The sequence below is a fragment of the Myxine glutinosa genome, chromosome 1, assembly GCF_964187855.1.
Source record: "Myxine glutinosa chromosome 1, kmMyxGlut1.1, whole genome shotgun sequence".
Taxonomy (NCBI): Eukaryota; Metazoa; Chordata; class Myxini; order Myxiniformes; family Myxinidae; genus Myxine; species Myxine glutinosa.
The window spans coordinates 288519477-288532238 of NC_136261.1; the positions used below are offsets into that span (position 1 = coordinate 288519477).

The window sequence follows — 12762 nt, forward strand, 5'->3', positions numbered from 1 at the left end:
TCAATTTCCGAGCTGTATCTCGGAGCCAGCAAGGACTTTCGGAATTGAAATTTAGCATCATAATGCGAATATAAAGTATGCGGTGTCTACCTGATATTTTTGACATTGACCTAATTTGAAGGTCATGACCTAATTATAGACATTTAACATTTTCGCCATAACTTGACCAAAGTTTGTCCGATCGGAACAAAATTGCCCCCTCTAGATAGCCAAGAGCAATTTCGCATTTGATCTTAATATATTTTTTTACACCGCTCCGGGTTAAAGGTCAAGGTCTTACACCCCTAGGAGAACGAAACCACCATTTAGGTTTTTGCTCACATTTTTCTGCCAAATTCTGAGCTGTATCTTGGATCCGGCTGCAAATTTCAGAATGAAAATTTGCACCAATAATGGGAATAAAAGATTTGTGTGGTTGAGATTATTTTTTAAGATTTTTTTTTTTTTTGGATACAAGATCGAGGCTCGTGTAAGAGCTAACATTAATGACAAAAAACAAACGGACAGATAAGACGAAATAAAGGGAGCGGGAGACAAGATGGGGAGAGAGTGGAAAGCACACAAGGACAACATTTGAGAGCAGGGACATCGGGAGAGCTGTGGGAGGGAGAGGGCTTGGGGGATGGAGGCGTGGGAAGGGGGGGGGGGGGGGTGGGAGAGGTAAAAAAAAAACACACATGGACACAGCTAGGACTTCCAGGAAAGAACTTCCGATTCCGAAGAAAGAAAGAACAGATGGGACTTCCAGGAAAGAACGAAGCTAGGACTTCCGATTGAGATTGACCAAATTTTTGGGTCATGCCCCAATTATCGACCTTTTAACATTTTTCACCATAAATCGACTAATTATCCAATCAGAACAAAATTTCCTTCTTTAGATATCCTAGAGCAAGTGCATTTACATTTAATTTACATGAAATACAGGTCGGAAAAAAAATGTTTTTGTCATAGCTCAATTTTGGTCTTTTGATGTGGAATCTCAAATACCGCTTGGTCTACCAAGACATTCTTGCATCATGATAGCATATCTGCACTGAAGTTGTGCACCTGATATTTTATTTGTGTGTTTGACCTGCTTTTAACCTTACGGTTAACCTGCTTATGGGGGTTACGTTTTCACCCTTGTCTGTCTGTTTGTTTGTGGAGGGATTAGGATGGAATGAGGTTGGGTATGTGATGAGGACGAAATGATTCGATTTTTGTGAAAATCCAGATACGGATAATGAATCCAGAGTGATTCTTCACCATGAGTGTTAGGGCAAAAGACGATATCTATATAGCATGATAGCACAAAAAAAGTTGTGGGTGGATTCAGACGAAAATTGGTGGACATGTTTGGTGAGTGACGAGGAAGAGTTGATTCGATTTTGGTGGCAATTTAAATTCGGATCCGGATCGGAGAATTTTTGAAATTATAAAGTGATTCTTCACCATTGAGTGATAGGGCCAAAAACGATATAGAGCATAATATTTCAAAAATTGTGGACGACTTATGACAAAACTACCGTTCTACCGACTCCTCTCCGGCCTTGCTCCCCCAGCTCTGTCTGTACTCTGTCCCCCAAATATTCCTTCAGGTCGCACAAGATCTGCCTGCAACCCTCTTATGGTTAAACTGCCAAAATCTAGGCCCTCTGCTCTCCTTCACTCTTTCATTCCTCTTTTCTCCCACCTCTGGAACAACTCCTTCACTCTCTTCAATCCCTCGCCTCCCTCCAGGTCTTTAAAACAGCTGTTCAACACCATCTCTTATCTTCCCCCATCCAAAACCTTGATCTTTTCTACCCCCGTTAATTCACCCCAGATCCACTTTTTTGAAATACCGACTTCTTTCCTGGAAGTCCTAGCAGTGTCCATGTGTTTTTTTTTTTACCTCTCCCACACCCCCCCCACCCCCCCTTTCCCACGCCTCCTCCCCCAAGCCCTCTCCCTCCCACAGACCTCCCGATGTCCCTGCTCTCCATCTTGTCTCCCGCTCCCTTTATCATACGGAAGTTTTGTTTTATGTGTCAGTTTGTCTTTTTGTGATCAATGTTAGCTCTTACACGAGCCTCGATCTTGTATACAAAAAAAAAAAAACTAGGTGGGTGAGTTGGGTAAGTGACAAGAACAAGCGATTATATTTGCTTCCGGTCCGGATCCAGATATGACATATCAGTGGATACAAAACGTAAACTGCTCAGCCAGGTGGAGGTATGTGCTCTACCGAGTGCAGTTCCAGTTCTCATTGTGACCGAATTAACAAAAAACACTTTTTTGATCATAACTTGAATAATTTTCCTCCGATTTTGATGATGTTGACTTTTAAAGATTGCAGATGAACACATTTTCTTAATTCATCAAATGTTGAAGACCACGGTCATATGGTGGTCAGAAAAAAATATGGCCATCATTGGATCGTGGTCCAAGGCTAAGCGGTCGGCGGGTGATCGATCACTAAGGGTAAGCCTCGCAGTTGAGGCTTACCTTTGGCGATCGCTTTGTGATTGCAGATATCTAGTTTAATGTTGAAATTTCATTCACTTTTTCCCCCAATGCTCTTTCTTCTGGTGCTTTCCATGTCATACTGCATACTTTAACTGGTATCACTTGCTATGCTATTGATTTGAACACGTTTCAGTCTTTTACATTGCCCAAAGGCTTATGGACAAGCTTGTATGTTTGTCACACAAGTGGGGCCCAATGTCCTCTGCTCACCTTCGATGTTACCTCCAACGTCTCCGAGCTCCGCTAACCTTTTCTTGCATATAGTTTTGCACTTGACGAAGATGAATGGCCTTTATATCTTTTTAGTTCATTAAAATATTTCCCTTTTTCTCGAGCACCATGCTTCAATGGTGCAACATTCAAATTTTATCGTGCCCTAGTTCTTTCCTTAATTCTTCAAAATGTTGTTTTTTAAAGTCTGAAGTGAAATATATACACACCCTCCCTTTGGGTCATGTATACATATATATATATATATATATATATATATATATATATATATATATATATATATATATATATATATATATATATATATATACACTACTCACAATAAGTTAGGGATATTGGCAGGTTCTTCGGTGTAGTTGATTTTGTGTATTAATTATGTAGAAAAAAGTTGTTGATCCTAATTCTATGGTTATTAATGAGTGTGAAAAAACACAGCATTCTTGATTTCAATACCGTAACCCTAACCCCTATAAAAAAAATAAACTCAGTCCCACAATATCCCAAACTTATTGTGAGTAGTATATATACACCCTCCCTTTGGGTCATGCATACCATGAATACTGTTACTCATTGGTCTTCACCACCTTGTAGCACACCTGCCTGCTGGACATGTGGGACTTTTGGGTACTCTGGGTCTTTTGGATCCTTGGGGACTTTTGGGTCTTCTGGGACTTTTGGGTACTCTGGGACTTTTGGGTCATCAAGGACTTTTGGGTCTTTTGGGTCCTCGGGACTTTTGGGTGATTTGGGTCCTTGGGACTTTTGGGTGATTAAGGTCTTTTGGGTCTTCAGGGACTTTTGGGCCATCTGGGTCTTTTGGGTCCTCGGGAACTTTTGCTTCTTTGGGGATTTTGGGGTCTTTGGGGACTTTTGGGTCATCTGGGTCTTTTGGGTCCTTGGGGATGTTTGGGTCATTTAGGATTTTTGGGTCCTTGGGGAGTCATGAGTCGTCGGGGACTTTTGGGTCCTCGGGATCTTTTGGGTCCTTAGGGTTTTTTTGAGTCTCAAGTGTTAAAGGGTCTTCCAAGGTATAAGGGGTCTCAGCAGTCTAAAGGGTTAAAAGGAACATTTGAATAGTACGTAATTAATTAATAGGCGTACGTAATAAATAGACACAAAAAGTATGGCACACAAACACACACCCACACACACACACACACACACACACACACACACACACACACACACACACACATACACACACACACACACACACACACACACACACACACCTCATCCATTTATAGTAGACTAGCTGAAAGCATCCGGCGTTGCCCGGGTTCTTTTTGAATGAATTTACTACTATAATTCAGCTTTTACCTGCGGCCGTAGAAGATTGACTACGATAATTCAGCTTTTACTCACGGCGTAGAAGATTGACTACTGTAATTCAGCTTTTACCCGCGGCCGTAGAAGATTGACTACGATAATTCAGCTTTTACTCGCGGCGTAGAAGATTGACTACTATAATTCAGCCTTTAGCCGCGGCCGTAGAAGATTGACTACTATAATTCAGCTTTTACTCGCGGCCGTAGAAGATTGACTACTATAATTCAGCTTTTACTCGCGGCCGTAGAAGATTGACTACTATAATTCAGCTTTTACCCGCGGCCGTAGAAGATTGACTACTATAATTCAGCTTTTACTCGCGGCCGTAGAAGATTGACTACTATAATTCAGCTCAGCTTTTAATTGTGAAATGGGCCCAGCTCGGCCGAGGTGCCCTCAACCGGCCTCGCCACCTAGCCTATAACCTTCCCGGGGCCCGTCCCGACATTTTTAGTTTCAGAGGTCTCCTCCTATCTTTCACCGTTCAGGAGATTAGCGCGCGCAGATAAACAAACAAACAAACAAAAACTTTCTTATATATATATAGATAGAAGATATCGGACAAAGGACCCGAAGAGACATCGGTGAACTTTTACATGACTTACAAAGATATTTGTGGATAAGGGATTTGGGTGTATTTGAACTTGGGATTAAGACATCCTGAGGTAAGTACTCAGACTACTACTACTACTAGTAGTACTACGACTACTTCTTCTTCTTCTTCTTCTTAAATAGCTCCAATTATTCCTGCCTTCTTGTGGTGTCAGCTGAGGAACGTTTTTGCCCTAAGATTTTCATGATCTGACTGGCCAAACCTGATGTTTGACTAAAGGTACCAGGAATTTCGAATTAGTTCAAAGTACCAGCAATAATTCAACTTAGTCTTGGTGAGAGACACAGAGGGATCATAAACATCCACCAACGACCAGTGCTGACAGACGGGTCCTCATGTTAATGTCTGCCCAAGGGACAGTGTATATATTGATGGATCGTCCTACGTGCGAAACACTGAGATGAGAGTTTATAGCTACTTAGAGATTCGAACCCAGGCTAAGCAGCCCAGAGGTGGCTGTGCATACCTGCCAGCACAGATAAGCACTAAACAAGCCAACCCATATGTAAATGTTATCATTATTTTTACATCTTGTTTCAAATCTTTTTGACAGACCTCACCAGACTCGGTGGTGTAACGGTTCCAGCATCCACTCTGAGTCTGGGAGGTCGACAGTTGAAGCCATCGACCTCCCTGTTCATTCCGCCCTGCCCAAGTCATACCAAAGACTTAAAATGGTATGAGCTGCTTCCTTGCTTGACATTCAGCATTTAAAAAGAAGAGCCGTTTGTTGCTCGTGCCAGAATGCCAGTACCCCAGGAAGTGACGACACTCCCTCCAAGCTCAGTGGCTGTGTTTGTCTCGTCTAACAGTCCTGTGTTGCGTGCGTGCGTGCGTGCGTGTGTGTGTGTGTGTGTGTGTGTGTGTGTGTGTATGTGTGTGCGTGCGTATGTGCGTGCGTATGTGCATGTGAGTGCGTGCACGTGTGTGTGTGTGTGTGTGTGTGTGTGTGTGTATGTGAGTGCGTGCACGTGTGTGTGTGTGTGTGTGTGTGTGTGTGTGTGTGTGTGTGTGTGTGTGTGTGTGTGTGTGTGTGTGTGTGTGTGTGTGTGTGTGTGGCATCTCCACTACGAGCCTTAGATCATGTATGTAAAAACACTCACCTCTAGCATGCTCCACTCCCTGAGAATCTGTCCTCTGGCTATGGTGCATTATGTAATTTATCTCGTTAAAATGCTTATGCAAAGATATTTATTGTTGCCATCATACATTTCCTTCTGTGACTCCTTCTTTGCCGGACTCTCAAGTTGAATGTCCTCTGCTCACCTTCGATGTTACTTCCAGCGTCTCCTCGCTACGCTAACCTTTTCTTGCATATAGTTTTGCACTTGACGTAGTTGAATGGGCTTTATATCTTTGTAGTTCATTAAAATATTTCCCTTTTTCTCGAGCACCATGCTTCATGGTGCAACATTCAAATTTTTATCTTGCACGCGTTCTTTCCTTAATTCTTCAAAATGTTCTTTTTTAAAGTCTGAAGTTACCTGCCTACCATGAATACTGCTACTCATTAAAATTCGAACTCAAAGCTTCGAGCATATCCTTCAGATACAAGAATTTCTTGGAAAGCCACACAGCAATTTGTACCAAATCGTATCGAGCAGTCACTTCTGAAGACGAAAGATCATCATTTTTGTTTTCCTTGATGCAACCGACGCAATTTCATCGGATTTGTGTCAAACTACAGTGCACCTTGCAGGTGTGCTGCATGTTTTCCCTGCTGTGGCTTTTTATGGCTTTTTATTCCTACGTGATGAGCAGAACTTGCAAGCCCCACGTAGGGGGGGAAGCCATGGACAGCTCAGCAGAATCGTCAGCGGAAGCAAGATGCGATAAATTGGTTTAATTGCCCAAAAATATAAGCAAATAAATAATATGAGCTTCCTTGCGAGGAACTGCGACGCAGAAGGAGGCCATTAGGCCCATCAAAGCCTGCGCTATTATTATCAACTTGTGGTTCTTTGTCCGTGCTCTGTACTTTTTAAATGCTGAGCATCGAGCAAGGAAACAGCATGTACCCCATGAATGCCAACCGATGGAGATTAAAAAAAAAAAGTTTGGGAAACTCAACCGGGGTTCGAATCACCAACTTCTCAGTTTGGGTCCTTGGGGACTTTTGGGTGATTAAGGACTTTTGGGTCTTTTGGGTCATCTGGGTCTTTTGGGTCATCAGGGACTCTTGGGTCTTTCGGGACTTTTGGGGCATGAAGGACTTTTTGGGTCCTTGGGGACTTTTGGGTCCTCGGGACTATTGGGTAATTTGTGTCCTCGGGACTTTTGGGTGATTTGGGTCCTCGGGACTTTTGGGTGATTTGGGTCCTCTGGACTTTTGAGTGATTTGGGACCTCGGGGACTTTTGGGTCTTCAAGGACTTTTTGGTTCCTGGGGAACTTTTGGGTCTTTGGGGACTTTTGGATCTTTTGGGTCCTTTGACTTTTGACTTTGGGTGATTTGGGTCCTCGGGCATTTTTGGCTCAAGGACTTTTTGGGTCCTTGGGGACTTTTGGGTCCTCAGGGACTTTTGGGTCACCCAGCCTGTCGTTATTTCAACGCAGAGTCAACCTTGCTCAATTTGTTGTTCAAATTCATGGTGAATTTTCCTTGTGCATAAGTATCATTTGTATATTTCAAAATTTCACTGATTTGTTGTTTGTTCATCCTGACTTAGTAACATTTTGAGTAAACAGCACAGTTTGTTCATCAAATGTTTCTCTCCAAGTCATTCGAAAAAAATTCCCATTGATAATGAGTGTGACTTTGCTAATTAGTGTGACATAATGTGACCATTATGGCCTGAAAAGTAGAATGGTCTTTTATATAAATTAGTTTAAAAGTGTTTTTATAAATTCCTTTGTTTCTTTATTGTACCATTCGTGGCCCTACTGGGACAGCAGGTTACCTACAGTCACGTGAAAAAGTAAGTACACCCCATGTAAAGTTTTGACTTTTTCAACATATTTCAAAATACAGCTATTTGATCTTCATTTCAACAATATTGATAGATAAAGGTGATATAATATAACAAATATCATGAAACATTTACATTTTGTAGTCCATTGTATAATTTAAATAAACATAAATGCAAATTCCGCATGTGGAAAAAGTAAGTACATGGGTGTACTTACTTTTTCACATGACTGTAGGTTGGTAATGAGCTTATCCCTGACCTGTCTAGTCTGAGGTTAATCGCCGGCTGGGTATAAAATATAAATAAATAACCATACTGGTGCATTTACAACATGGTTGCTGCTTCCCATTGCACAAATGTAAGGGCTTTCTTCAAATGGGAATGTAAAGACAGCTGTGCCATGATCCCATCTGTATTTATGTAGTGATGTTAATTATCCCACTCAGGGGTGGATCCATGAATTTGAAGACGGGCGGGGTGCATGAACCTATAGCGCTGGGGAGGGGGGAGTAAGGGGGGTCTGGTGGTCCTCCCCCAGGGAATTTTAAAAAAAAAGATCGTCAGAAACGGCATTTCGTGAGTTCTTGGAAGTTTCTGCAGTTCCTTGCGTTCGTCCCTGGTCCAACAGTTCAACAGATTCGCACCGCCTGCACCCTCATCCTGGATCGAAGGGGGGGAGGGGGTGCGCACCCCCTGCACCCCCCCCCCCTGGATCTGCCCCTGCCACTATATCTTTAAGTGATGGCATGCTGGTACCCTGGCCAATATTCCTGCTTGGGTTTCGTTGTGCAATTAGCACTCCCTGCAATAGGCGAGAGTGCTGGGTTATGGATAAGGTGGCCATACAGTAGGCTTGTCTTTTTCCCCCAGTGTAAAACCTTGTAATAATAATAGGTTGGCTTGAAATCTAAAAGCCATCCCTCGAGGGGGCACATAACTTTGTACTCGCAAAGCATTCATTGCGTCAAATAGGCAGTAGGGATATAAAACGGCGGAGATAAAAAAAAAAAAGGCAAACTTTTGGAATTGAAACGGAAAATAACAATAACCGATGACTTGGGATTTTAAACATGTTTCACACCTCCAAAACAAAGGTGTTACCTTTGGGTTATATCATACACAAGGATACACAAGAAACGTTAGTGCAGGAGACAATTCGGCCCATAATGCCTGAGCTGCACCAACCCCAGTATTGTCAACCATTCACAAACAAACCAATATTACCTATACCTATCCATCTCCAATGCATCCAGGTACCCATCGAAATCCCATTTAAACTTATTCACCCTCTCCACTGCCACTACCTTGCAGGAGAGACCATGCATTAACAACCCTCCGACTGAAAGACCCCTGCCTTAAAACTGTCCTACCTCTCATCTTTTTACCCTCAAGCCATTGCACTGGGTCCTCACCCTGTCCCCTCTGATGAAAAGGTCCACTGCACATATCTTGTACACACCCTTCATTATCTTAAACATCTCTATCAAATCCTCTTGCAATCACCTCCTTTCCAATGTATAAATCCTGTCTCCTTCAAACCTTCCCCATATCTTAGTCTATCTAGCCCTGGAATCAATCGAGTAACCCTATGCTGAACCCTTTCCATGACAGGTATATCCTTCCTGAGATTTGTTGACCACAACTGTACACATTATTCTCGATGAGCCCTCACTAAATTCCTATACAATGTTTATAGCTGGGCCATAAATATTATTCTTTGTCTCAGGATTGATAAGTGAATAGATGAAATAATAGCTCAGGAATTTTAGAATGGTGACCCAAAGGTCTTGTCTTATGAAATATAGCATGGATTCTTTTCGGTCCACCTTTCAGACAACCCAGCTGGTTTACCGTCTCCAGTGAAGGAAGACGTACTCGACAGCGCAACACTCTTCTACGAAGATCACAGAGATTGGCAACCTTGGCGAGGATTGACCCAGAAGCAGACAGCGAGGAGGTTAGTATAATAGCTCCCAATTATACTGTTGACAATTACTGTGAATTTCGTGAAATATAAACAGGGAAATGGTGATTGGCAAGGGCACGAGCAATCACGACCGGTTACATTAGGGAGAATCTCCCGAATTTGTTCATACTATCTAATCAGAGTTCCTTACACTGCCAAAGCACTTTGAGAATGCATAATTAAAACGTGCTCTAAATGTTTCTGATGTATACGCCTGAATGTAAAGGTGTTTTGCACAATTGGCCGTTCACACAGCCCAGTGAAACCCCAAGGAGCAGCCACTCCATTTTGTTGGCACGACGGTGCATTTTAAACAGTGTATTACAATTACCCTGCCATACAATAACGGTGTTGTTTTGCTTGAGCATCATCGAGCAATACTTCGTCCGGTAAAAAAATTTTTTTATTTCATCCCTCGAGTCAGATTGATTGCGAAATTCATTTCTGGCCGCAGAACCTTTTGACTCTTTATATTCCGAAGGTGCTTTGTGTCTTTTGTCCTTTTTCTTGGCATTATATTGCTGGAGATTTCTCCAGACAAATATGTGAGTTCATGCATCTTGAACATTTTTTTTTGATTACCATCATATTGAAAAAGTAAGCGATTGCTCAAAAATGCCCAAGCGAAAGTTGCAAGAGCTTAAGAGGCAACGTAACGCAGGTTTTGCAGAATAGGTCAGCAAGCAGTTCAATTTGAGAGAGTAATCGGCTGGAAGCATATCGGCTTAATAAGATGGTATATGCAGCAAACCAGACAAAAAACTTTATATGTTATCTGAGAGTTTCCATGCAAAACACTTCTGAAAGCATATAATAGGGTTTTTTAATGAATAAATAAATAAATAAACACAACGCAGAATGGCAAGTGGAAAAAAAATAAAGAAAAAATATGGAAATTAAACTCTGGGTCACAAAGTACTATTTCCTCTCCAGGTTGCACCCCAATATAATAACCTTCCATTGAGAAAATAGATTGATGTGCTGCCACTAATTTCACATACCATTAGGCAATCTCAGACGATATCGCATAAATTTAAAACAAAACTGCTAATATGGACGACTGCTTCATGCTCTTTTGTTTTACTGAGTGATTAATCCTGGTTAAAAAAAATAAAATGAAAAATACTTTCTGGACAGCAGTTTCACATAACGTGATTTATACTCAAACAAATCAAACAACTTTTATTGAAATAAAAAAACCTACAACAGCACTATGTAGAGCGTATACCTCCGCCAGGCTCAACAGTTTACGTGTTGTATCCCATTAATAGGCCGGATCTGGATTCGGACCTGAACCAAAATCTAATCAGTTTGTTCTTCTCGCCTAATCAAACTCATCCACCAAGTGTGGTCAGAACTCATCCACAACTTTTTGAATATCATACTACATATCGTTGTTGGCTCTATCTTTCAATGGCGAAGAATCACTTAAAAATTCTCGTATCCGGATCCGGATCTTCACCAAAATCTAATCAATTCTCCCTCGTCACACACCCTACCTGCCCACCACGTTTCGTCCGAATCCATCCATAACTGTTTGAGATATCCTGCTCGCAGACAGACAGGCAGACAAACAGACAGGGATGAAAACTTAACCCCCGTCCATGATCAGTGGTGGAGGCAATCACAGATAGCTGTTTCATATCACTTTGAGGATTTGTCTTTTAATCCATCCACCCATAAGTCTTGATCCATAACCAGAAGATGCTTAGGTCTCAGAAAGACTTGGTCACCATGCCACTCGTCTTCAAGATTTTGTGTGCTTCCCTTTCTCTCCCCATCTTGTCTACAGCTCCCCTTATTATAAGTTTTAGGTGTCTGATTTTTTTGTGTGATAAATGTTAGCTCTTTCACGAGCCTCGATCCTGTCTACAAAAAAAAAGAAAAGAAAAAAAAATGTCAGGAATTTGCAATTTATTCGGGTTACCGATGATAACTTGCCTACTTTTCCGGAAAGACACCAAGAGATCCTTAATGTCCATCCTCGGGAAGGCTCCCACATTCAGATCTCACCCTGCCTGGGAAGCACCAGGATGACAGGCGAGACAGGCAATAATTGAACAAAGGCCAGATAGCTCAAAGTTGAGTGTGTCAAGACGTTTGGCAGTGTAAGGAATTTTAATTATATTGGATGACCCTTCAAAGTCTAACCTATTGTACCATTTTGATTGTTTTGCTAAAAACAAGTAATTTCATTGTCTAAAACAAAACACACATATGCAGCAGTTTCATCTAACCTTTTTGATTGTTTTACTAAAAACAAGTAATATCATTGTCTCAAACAAAACACACAGATGCAGCAGTTTCATCTAACCTTTTTGATTGTTTTACTAAAAACAAGTAATTTCATTGTCTCAAACAAAACACAGAGACATCAGTTTCATCTAACCTTTTTGATTGTTTTACTAAAAACAAGTAATTTCATTGTCTCAAACAAAACACACATATGCAGCAGTTTCATCTAACCTTTTTGATTGTTTTACGAAAAACAAGTAATTTCATTGTCTCAAACAAAACACACAGAGACAGCAGTTTCATCTAACCTTTTTGATTGTTTTACGAAAAACAAGTAATTTCATTGTCTCAAACAAAACACACAGAGACAGCAGTTTCATCTAACCTTTTTGATTGTTTTACTAAAAACAAGTAATTTCATTGTCTCAAACAAAACAAACAGATGCAGCAGTTTCATCGAACCTTTTTGATTGTTTCTCTAAAAACAAGTAATTTCATTGTCTCAAACAAAACACACAGAGACAGCAGTTTCATCAAACCTTTTTGATTGTTTCTCTAAAAACAAGTAATTTCATTGTCTCAAACAAAACATGCAAATGCAGCAGTTTCACCTCACTTTTTTGATTGTTTTACTAAAAACAAGTAATTTCATTGTCTCAAACAAAACACACAGATGCAACAGTTTCATCGAAACTTTTTGATTGTTTTACTAAAAACAAGTAATTTCATTGTCTCAAACAAAACACACATATGCAGCAGTTTCATCTAACCTTTTTGATTGTTTTACTAAAAACAAGTAATTTCATTGTCTCAAACAAAACACACAGATGCAGCAGTTTCATCTAACCTTTTTGATTGTTTTAATAAAAGCAAGTAATTTCATTGTCTCAAACAAAACACAGAGACATCAGTTTCATCTAACCTTTTTGATTGTTTTACTAAAAACAAGTAATTTCATTGTCTCAAACAAAACACACAGATGCAACAGTTTCA

At 40.9% G+C, this 12762-nt stretch overlaps 1 protein-coding gene across 9 annotated transcripts in view; it reads left to right on the plus strand.

The window, feature by feature from the left end:
- Nucleotides 1-12762, plus strand: part of LOC137438689 (uncharacterized) — a 155730-nt gene that overhangs the window by 82841 nt on the left and 60127 nt on the right. For all 9 annotated transcript variants that reach the window (XR_013621185.1, XR_013621183.1, XR_013621179.1 and 6 more), the window contains one exon: nt 9402-9525. The gene's annotated coding sequence lies outside the window, so the exon portion shown is untranslated. The remainder of the gene's footprint in view (nt 1-9401; nt 9526-12762) is intronic.